This window comes from Crocuta crocuta, unplaced genomic scaffold (assembly GCF_008692635.1).
Source record: "Crocuta crocuta isolate KB4526 unplaced genomic scaffold, BGI_CrCroc_1.0 scaffold96, whole genome shotgun sequence".
NCBI classification, from domain to species: domain Eukaryota; kingdom Metazoa; phylum Chordata; class Mammalia; order Carnivora; family Hyaenidae; genus Crocuta; species Crocuta crocuta.
This window is the reverse complement of record NW_027531522.1, coordinates 2,278,302-2,288,133: the sequence shown is the minus strand read 5'-3', so window position 1 is coordinate 2,288,133 and position 9,832 is coordinate 2,278,302. Positions and strand designations below refer to the sequence as shown.

General features: G+C 44.1%; 1 protein-coding gene across 4 annotated transcripts in view; it reads left to right on the top strand.

The window, feature by feature from the left end:
• KIAA1217 (KIAA1217 ortholog) overlaps window positions 1–9,832 on the top strand; it is a 297,582-nt gene that overhangs the window by 235,230 nt on the left and 52,520 nt on the right. The gene's annotated exons all lie outside the window — the stretch shown is intronic.

Genomic DNA, 9,832 nt, shown 5'->3' with positions numbered 1-9,832 from the left:
GGGAGGGGGGGCATGTGAAGCAGGCCAGTAGCCATGCTAAAGGGAGGTGTGGGGGACAGACACACAGCACGGTGACAGACAGTGCGAGCCTATAGGGCAAGCGTCTAACAATGTCATCATTAGCGTAAATGTGAGTAAATGGAAAGAAAATCACGATCAGCAGAAACCCTTTGGAGCAACGGATCAGGAGCTCATGATAACTAATCTGCAAGTGAAAAGCAGGAGTGAGTGCTTTGAAGTTCAAGTTTTAAGTGTTTGAAACAGCCATTTGTGTTTTTCCTCATGGAGTGCAACTTTGCTTTCTCATCTGGCCTTCAGAAATGGATGGATTGTGTCACTGTCTTTTCATCTAGGGTGATAAAGCATGAATTTGCATAAAAATAGAGTGGTTTAGGTTTAATACTTCTTCAGAAGCAGTACTGAGATCAGCAGAATTTGCCTAGCGAATGAGACACTCATTATACTTTTACCAGCCCAGTCCATTTTTAAAACCCTCCAAAGTTCATATAATAATAGAAAGCTAATTTTGATAGAGGGACTGTCTCGAGCCAGAATTGGTTGAAGGAAGCCAACATAATAATTAGAGTCCTAAAGATCTGGTCAGAGAAATGGAGTCTGAAAGAGGTTAAGCATTTTACCTGTTGTCACATATGAATTCGGTTGCTCAGTACTTTATTAGAATCGCTATTACCTGTTCCTCACCGAAAAGGTAGTATCACTTACATACTATCATTATCCCTATTTTATAGTTGCAGAAACTGAGGCTCAGAGAGGTTAAGTACTTCCTCAAGGTCACAAACAAAGTCAGTAAGTGGCATAGAATGTCCATATCCATTAAAGAGTCCATGCTTTTTTACCACTGTGCAATATTCTGCCTGATGGGTGAGAATTATGAGCTACACGTTCACCCAGCAGAGAGGTAAATCGAGGTGCGAATTCTGAGCATTTCAACCAGAATTCTTCAAAAATTGTTTCAGGACTAGATGCTAAGTAACTGCTCCTGAAGGATATTTACAGTCATAAACATGGTAGCATTTGCATAATTATGCTGCTAAATATATACAGACCACTTAAAATGTAACTGCCCTAGCTAGTATATTAGCACAATTATGCAGCAATAGGGAAAGAAAAAAGAGAACATTCTCAATCGATTTTTATTTCCAAAAAATGAATTGCTCTATGTAAAAGTTTAAAAACAAGAGCACCAGAAACAATTACTGAGGCACAAAATTAGAGCCCATTGTTTCCCCCTGTACTGTGCTGTCATCTTAGATGCGTTTAATCTGCATTTTTAAGAGTTCAACCCTTAAAAGTCTACCTTCATGAATGCAGGGTACTGTAAAGTGCCAAATCAATTTCTGTTGCCATTTCAATATTAAAAAGCAAATAAATCTTGAGAGTGCTTTTTATATGAGACTCTCAAGGGAAATTTTACATCTAAGATGTAAAGCAACAAAAACACAGGAGGGAGACTAAGAAATCAGTAGCAATGCTTTCTTTTGGGCCCTGCTGAATTCAAGAGCTGTTCAGAAAGAGCATCATATATGAAATGGCCCAAATAACTGCAGGAAGCTTGAAATCAGAGAGAAAAATTCTTTCTTTCCCATCTGTACTTAGGAAACCTCCAATGGTAGCTTTTTTTTTCGGACGGGGGGTGCAGAGGGGTGCAGGAAACATAATTTTATAACAGCTCTATTGACTTGAAAATGACGAGTTAAAGATAAAGGAATTTCATCTTGGTTCTTATATTTAGTCATGTGCCTTGATCTAAAGAATTTGGCTTCTCTTTCTTATAAAGACGTTTTCACAAGGCATCTAATGATGGCAGATTATATATAGAAGATCTGGGGGGGAAAATAGCATATATAGTAGAACAGAGATGATGGTAGGGCTCTCCTCCCCAGATGGCCATGGATCTTTGGGATAGAGAAGCAGATTCCAGCCACTATGACTTTCAAGACAGCAATTCTCGTATCTGAGCTTCTAGAAAGAAAATGATCTCAAGTGATAAGGTGGCTTTGCCCAGATGACTTCCCTTCAGCTGGGACCCCAAGAAGAGAATGGTCCATGTGGCTATGAGGGAGGGCCCGGGATGGGGGATGGTTTGTGCGACAGATTACTCAGCATGTGAGGCTCCGTCTTCCCGAGGTCATAAAATTCCTTCATTAAATAGCATCGTTATTTCTATTCACAGCACATAAAACAGCCTTTAAGAACTGTAAAAATCTAGGACATTTATGTTTTGCTACTTTCTATTTATAGTTTGGCTCCTATAATGTAAAGTGTCTATCGAAAGAACACTCGGAATTCAAGAGTGCTCATTGCAGAGTGACTAGTAGCCCTCTGTCCAAATGTATAACAGATTCCTCCTAAGGTAATATTTTTCAAGACACGGTAAACTCCTATTTCTGTACCATTCCACACCTATCATGAGTGAAGAATGGAGTGGGGAGCAAATTCTTGCCCTGGCGAGGCACCTGTATCTGGACAAAGAAGAGCCATGTGAGATCCCGTCGTGATTTCTAAGAATTTCCAGATTTAGAGAAGCAGAGTTCCCTGCGTTGGGCCAGTTGGAAAAGGACAGGGGGCTCCTGTGTTTAGGAGGAAGCCCGCATGCTCGCTGGTAGCTGTGTCTGTTCCTAATCACCTCACCTCACCTCCTTACTTTATGAGGATTACGTGTTACTGTGTTGGTAGCTTTGAGGGGAGGGATGCACCCACTGATTGAGTGAAAGTCTAAATTTAGATTTATGTCATTTAAAAATGTTCACAGTAGGGCAGCTGGGTGGCTCAGTTGGTTAAGCATCCAACTCCGGCTCAGGCCATGATCTCACCATCCATGGGTTTGAGCCCTGCATCGGACTCTGTGCTGACAGCTCAGAGCCTGGAGCCTGCTTCGGATTCTCTGTCTCTCTGTCTCTCTGCACCTCCCCCACTTGTTTCTGTCTCTCTCTCTCTCTCTCTCTAAAATAAAGAGTAAAAAAACATTTTTTTTTAAATGTTCACAGTGACTGGTAGACCTTTGAAGATTTTCCAAACTATGCTTTATCCTACTGGAGAGGAGAGCCTGAATGCCTGAAAAATAATAGTTTTTTCCTTTTCCTGAATGTGTAGTCCAAAGTGAGCCACATCAGAGAACTTCTAAATAGTTACACTTGGGATCTTTCTAGAACAAGTTTTCTTGATTTCTGCACAAATTATTTGGGGACGGATAATTTGTTGTTTACAGGGACAGAAGGGTTCCCCAGAGCTTCCAAGGATATTTAGTGGCATCTCCAGCTTCTACCCAACTAGATGTCAGTAGCAAAACTTCCCTCCACCCGGCCCTAGTCAGGACAATCAAAATGTCTCCAGATGTTGCCAAATGCACCCCCTGCAGTGGGGGGGGAGGGGGGGAGGGAGGGTGCAAACTGCCCCTGTTTGAGAAGTACCCCTCTAAGGGATATTTGGACTTTTTCTACTCAGTGAAGTGGAGAAATGAAGCAATGCCCCACTCTCAAATAAGGTAAATTGTGACCTTCATAAAGCGTGGATCTTGACAATCATGACTCCAATTGTGCCCTTCACCTCTTGGGAAAACAACTTCACTATTGTGAGAACTTGCTATTACCTTTGATTCAGTCAGTGTGTGATCAGCCATTTATTGAGAGGCAACAACATGCCCTATATACGAACATGAACTCCAAAACCAGACTGCCTGGGTTCAAGTCCCAGTTCTAACACTTGCTACCAGCAGAGACTTTGGACAAGTTATGAAGTCTCTGCCTCAGTTTGCTCATCTGTAAAATAGAGATGATAATAACGAGCCTATCTCACGGGGTGGAACAGCTCATTGCAGTTAAGTGCCGTGTGCCGTGCCTATCGCATAGTGAGTGCTCGAGTGTCCCCACTTTGAGCAAAGCGTTCTACGATGTGCCACTAAACAGAGGTCAGTACACCAAGCTGTCCAGGACACAGGACCGTACCTAAAGAAGCAAGGAGACAGAGTGTTCAGTGTATCACCAGGAAGACCATAAAGCAGGTGCAGGGTGGGAGGAGAATAAAACTTAAGTGTGAACAGAGAACAGAATTGACTGGGCTTGAAGATCCAAATTAGAATGTTTCGAATATCAAAGCCACTTTAAAATCCATTTCAGGACAGTAGTCAAGAGTACATCTCTTCTTGGGTCCAGGGGCAAAAAGACAAGCCAGCATCAGCACATCCTTTTAAATGCACCTGAGCTATCTAATTGATGACAGAGATACCTACCCGGTAGAGCCAACATGGTTAGCTTATCTGTTTTGATGCCTCGCAGTGCCTGACTGATTTGGCCCTTGTCTGAATTTGCTTTCCCATGTCGCTCTACTTACGGATCAGTAAATGTTTATTGAGCCCCTCTTAAGCCCTGAGCTGGGGACTGGATGCCTTACAGCATACAAAGAAACATAGATTTGGTCCCCACACACAAGGAATAGAAACCAGGAAGACAGCAGAAAACGTTAAAAGCATGATAGAAACATATGAGCTGTGCCACAGTTAAGTACCGGAAGCTTCTGAGCTACCATTGCAGACTAAATAACTGTTTTTTCAGGAACAACCACAACAGTAGGGTTTCATTGACAGGTGGTGCCAGGGATGTCCTTCTTGTCACCTAAGAGTGACACCATCTCCTAGTGAAGAAGAAAGAAGGGAGGAGGCCACGCCAGGTCCCGAAGAGGAAAGGAGGGTCTCTCCCTGAGGCTGAGACTCCAAGGGGAGATCTATTCTCAACATCTCCACGTCCAGCTGGAAAGTCAGGACACGTTTTCCTTGAAAACAATGCGGAACAATGAGAGCACTAATAATACCCTGTAGGTTAAAGAGGCTTCTGTGGGCCAGCTGGAAATCCAACCACCAATTCCAAGTTCTAAACAATGAAAGTACAAGTAAACTTTTCAATTATAAGGCTGTCATCATCTGGGGACTGCTTGTACATAATTAATTCAAAAGAAGTGATACAGACAGTAATTGCTGTGATTTCAGGAAAAAAGAGAACTTTCCCGAACTTACACTGGTCTGGGAACTTTCATGAGAATGTCGATGTCAGAATGGACTACAATTTAAGGGACATACACAGTGAAGTGAGAAGATAACATTTGGGGGGCGCCTGGGTGGCTTAGTTGGTTAAGCGTCCGACTTTTGCTTAGGTCATGATCTCGCGGTTCGTGGGTTCGAGCCCCGCGTCAGGCTCTGTGCTGACTGCCAGCTCAGAGCCTGGAGGCCTGTTTCAGTCTGTGACTCCCTATCTCTCTGACCCTCCCCCGCTGACGCTCTCTCTCTCTCTCTCTCTCTCCTAGAAATAAATAAAAAACATTTTTTTAAAAAAAAGATAACATTTGGAAAGACAGACTGATCTCGATCCAAAATTTGCTCTACTTCCGCCATTATGGTACTATAAAAAAATGGTGCCTGGATATGACGTTTTGCCAGCCTCAGTAGTCAAATGAGCACCAATAAATTGAATTCATAGGAATATAACTTCATGGTTAAGTAATCTCTGCTTTCATTCCTTAGGCTGCTAGATGCAGGCTAAATTGACTGGTAAACACAACACTTAACCAACTGACAAATTTATGAAGGTGGCTTTGCTCTTACACAAGGGATATTCTACCAAAAATACCAGTGGAATGAAATGTCACAAGGTCTGTGTTACTTTAAACAAACCAATTTCTCAAAAGGGAAAGCCGTCATCTGTCACTAATTAGATGAAATTAAAATGCACCCCTGTATCTCCTTTGAATATTCACAAGGTGCTGTCAATCAGATGCCTGAGGTCTGAAACCAAAAGCAAAGCCAGAGTAACCTAAATACTGTGCAATTCAGATAATCCCCTCCCTTGCCTTCTTCAAAGAGAAGAGGAATAAATGCTCAGGTATAGAGTCCGCCCCCTTGAACTATGGCAAGAACAGTTCAATGCGGAGTCAGTATGGCTGCGACCCAGCCTGAAGATAGGATTCCTCTAAGTAACCAGCTGGCCTGGGTGCAGGATAATCCTGGATCCTCGTGAGGTCCAGGCCACATTTTAGCCTCGTTTGTGATGGGTTGTCCTTCTGTCCGGTTGAGATCATGGAGATTTACACTAGTCCTTATTGAATTTTTGGAGTCAATTTTTCATGATTGAAGTGTTTGACAAATATCGCCAGGTCTAAGAATTAATTCAAACTTTCAAACACCGCAGGTCTTAAGAAGTCTGCATTGCCCACTACACTCATGTAGAGAAAGCCAACTGATATTTCTAGTAAATGCCTCCTCTCCCTCCCTGTCCATCCTGAGAGCTGAAGGGGTCTTCGGGACCACTGTGCTAATCGCTGACTTTGCAAGAGAAGCAGGCAGGAGATTTTCTAAAAGCCCCACTTCTGGAGCTATCCCCGACAAATGATGTTTTCACTGTCAAACTGTCTCAGTGTTTTTTGTCTTTGTAATAAAGGCGGTATGTCCCTAACTCCTCCAGGAAACACAAGTATCTAAGAAGGCAAAATACAAAAGGGCGTGACAGAAGCCAGCTATAGGAAATGTCTCCCTTCCGTTTCCTGAGTCATTATCTTTTGAGTTCACGCTAAGATTTTACAGATCAAAATCAGTTGGGAGTAGAGAACTTCTTGTCACAGCTCCCTTAGGACCAGTCAAGGGACCATCTACCCATCACTGCTGACACTCTCTCTCCTTGGAGGGTGACTTCATTTCGGGCCCCTGTTCAGGTAGCTGGGGCACGAATGAACGGCTGTTCTTACCGGTTTGTACCTGTACAAAATGTGAGATGTCACTTCTAGAGCATGAATATGAAAACCTCCCCTCGGGGAAGAGAAAGAAAATGCAAAGTAGGTGATTTCATACGCCAGGGTGTAGGCTTGTCCCAGAGAGTGAAGGCTCTCGGCCCCCACGGAAATGGAGTGCCTCACCCCAGATGGTGAGTCACCATGTGAGGCAACTCAGAGCCGTGCAGGGAGCACCAGATTGTGGGGTTCGCAGGTGAACTAGCCGTGTGCCTTTAGGAGAGCCCTTGCCTTGCTAAACCTCCCTGCCCTTCGCTAGAACAGGGAGGTGGTAGCCGTGATCTCAGTGGTTCTCCGCACAGTTAATCAATACGGGTAGAAACTGGACAGTGAACTGGAAAATTCTCTATAAATAAAAGCAATACTGACTTCTTTCTGTGGGGCCACTCGATCTAGCCATTTGGATCTGGGTATCTTCATGCCTGACTTGGGACTGTATTCTGGTCCCAGCCAGAACAGCATGCCCAGAAAGCAAGTTGTGAAACATTAAAAGCTATCTGGAGAATTCCCAGGCGCATTTGCTGTGCTGGGCAGAACATGGTTAGAACGTCGTTTGCAAGGGGTGATTGTACTCTTGGGAACACAGACCTGGGTGCGGCTGTGCTTTGCCTGACCTGAGGGGCCTGCCACGCCTTGTTGTTTTTTGTTTTTGTTTTTGTTTTTTTTCTGCTTGTCAAGATCACTGAAGCAGAATGGAAGGAAATCTGTAAATCTGTGGGGCCTAAATAAGTTCCTTCCAACCAGAAAATTCTGTAATTCTAGAATTTTAAGTCCGGCAGCATTTCAGACATGGTATTTGAAGGTTGGGCATAAGAAGATTGGCACATCTATTTAATGAGGGGCGGGAGCCTTTGAAGGCCCTGTTTCCTCTGTGTGCTGAAAGTTCATTCAGCCTTTTATATAACCGAGCTTCTCTGTCACTGGCTTCCTGTGTTTGAATTTGTCAGGCCTTTCCTACCTCAGGAACTTTGCATGTGCTCTTCGTCTGTCATGTGCCCTCTTTTACCAGATGTCTATCTCAGTGGCTCCTCACCAATGTCAGGGATTTTACTCTTAACACCATCGGCCCTTACCGGCCATTGTAATTAAAATTGCAACATCTACACACACACACACACACACACACACACACACACACACGTAGAATTAAATAAATAAAATACCTATTTCTATAGAAGAGCATATACATATATTTTATACACACACATATATCATTGTACCATTACCCTCATCCCCTAGAATGTAAGTTCCATAAGCATAAGCCCTCGGTTTCACTCACCATTACATCCCCAGCCCCTGGAACTGTGCCCGGCACACAGTCAATGCCAGAAAAAAATATCTATGGGGTGAATGAAGTCAAAGGGGAAAAAGGAAGCCGTGCGCACCCCTAATGTTCTGCAGATGACAGCCCTGTGGGACAGGGAAGCACTGTGGTTGAGGAAGCTGAGACTCGGAGGCATTAAGTGACGTGTGAGTGCAGATTTTGTGTCCCTCCTCCCTGGCTGTCTGTTGGTTGGCTTGAACCCGGCATGTCTGAAGATGAGTTCCTGTCTTCTCATCTCAAGCACGGCAGTTTCATTCATTCCTTACTCAGGTCAAAAGCTTTGGGTGCCATCTTGATTGCTGTCTCCTGCACTCCCCATTAATTTGGATAACCAGAGAATGCTGTTAGTCCAGTACCAAAGGTTCCTTGACTTCAGCCATAGTTCTTGACCTCACCGCTGCCACACTGGTCCCAACCACCACCACTCTTGCCTGACCTGCTACCGTGGCCTCCCCCCAAGTCTCAGTACCATGCCCCTGCGCACCTCTGGAGTCAGAGCACAGGTCTAGATTAATTCCTGGTCCACAGATTTTGCCTCCATTCAATTGTATTAGTCTCTCGCTTCTGCCCTTGCCCTGGGACTCCCCATAGAACACTCTTCTACTCTCTTCTCCTTCTCTTCCTCCCTCTGCTAAATCCTATTCTTTTGGGCTTCTTTCCCATGTCTGCTACTAGGAGGAGTCACTCTTCCCTAGCGGACTGCTCTGTGTCCGTCATCCAGGGGCACCTGATTGCTCAGAGTACATGCACCTCTTAGAACCCAGCCAGTGGTGCCCACCCCAGTGGGGTCCTCTGAAACTTGGGGTCGGCAAGCAAGACTGACATCATTTACCCCCTCAGGGTCCGTTGCATCGCTCACACTCAGTGATCGTTGAAGTTGCTGGCAATCAAATGTCACCTGAGTCCTTTAGGGGAAACATCATCAGTCACTGGCTAATATGTGAAGAATAGTTGATTCCAAGAAATACTATCATTCGCACAGCATTCTTTCTTAACATCCTCATCATAAATTTCCATCTTCTCAGTGCCTCAGTGAATTTATGAAGAAAGATTAGAAACAGACTTTTTCCCTGGAACCTTGTAAACGGGATGCCATTTTTGCCTGTTTCTTTACAAGTGCTGTTAAACGCATATATCTTTGTGGCCATAAATAAAATACAGAGCATTCCAGGTGAACATCTCTGCTTTGGTCACTGTTTCTTTCTTGCCTTGGGGAAAACTTGGACTTTCAGATCTAGACAGTAAAACCATACCGAGTAAGAATGTAAGGTCAGAGTATGTCTGCGAAGAAGCCTTCAAGGTCTCTGTTGACCAACTTTTGAAGGGTTATCCAAGTGGATATTGAAGCCACAAGAGATAATGGATTGGGACGTGACAGACAGGAGGCTGGCTTCTCACGCTGAAGTCCTCCAAGGATGTGAGGGAATTTCCTAGATCCTCATAGGGCATTCATGGATGAGTAACTAAGAATTCAGAAGCATGGGAGATGTTGGAGGTCAGACAGAACAATGAATTGAAGCAGTAATAGGAAACATAGAACATACCCAGTCTTCCTTCTCCATGAGCAGAGGACAAGGAGAGAAATAGCAGCCTTCAAGGCCAGTGTTATAAATGATATTTCTTCATGACCCTCTGTGTTCCCCAGTTTTCATCTAAGGACTTGAGAACAGAAAAAAAAAAGTGCCAGCACATGGTCGTCCCCCCTGAGGGGCATGC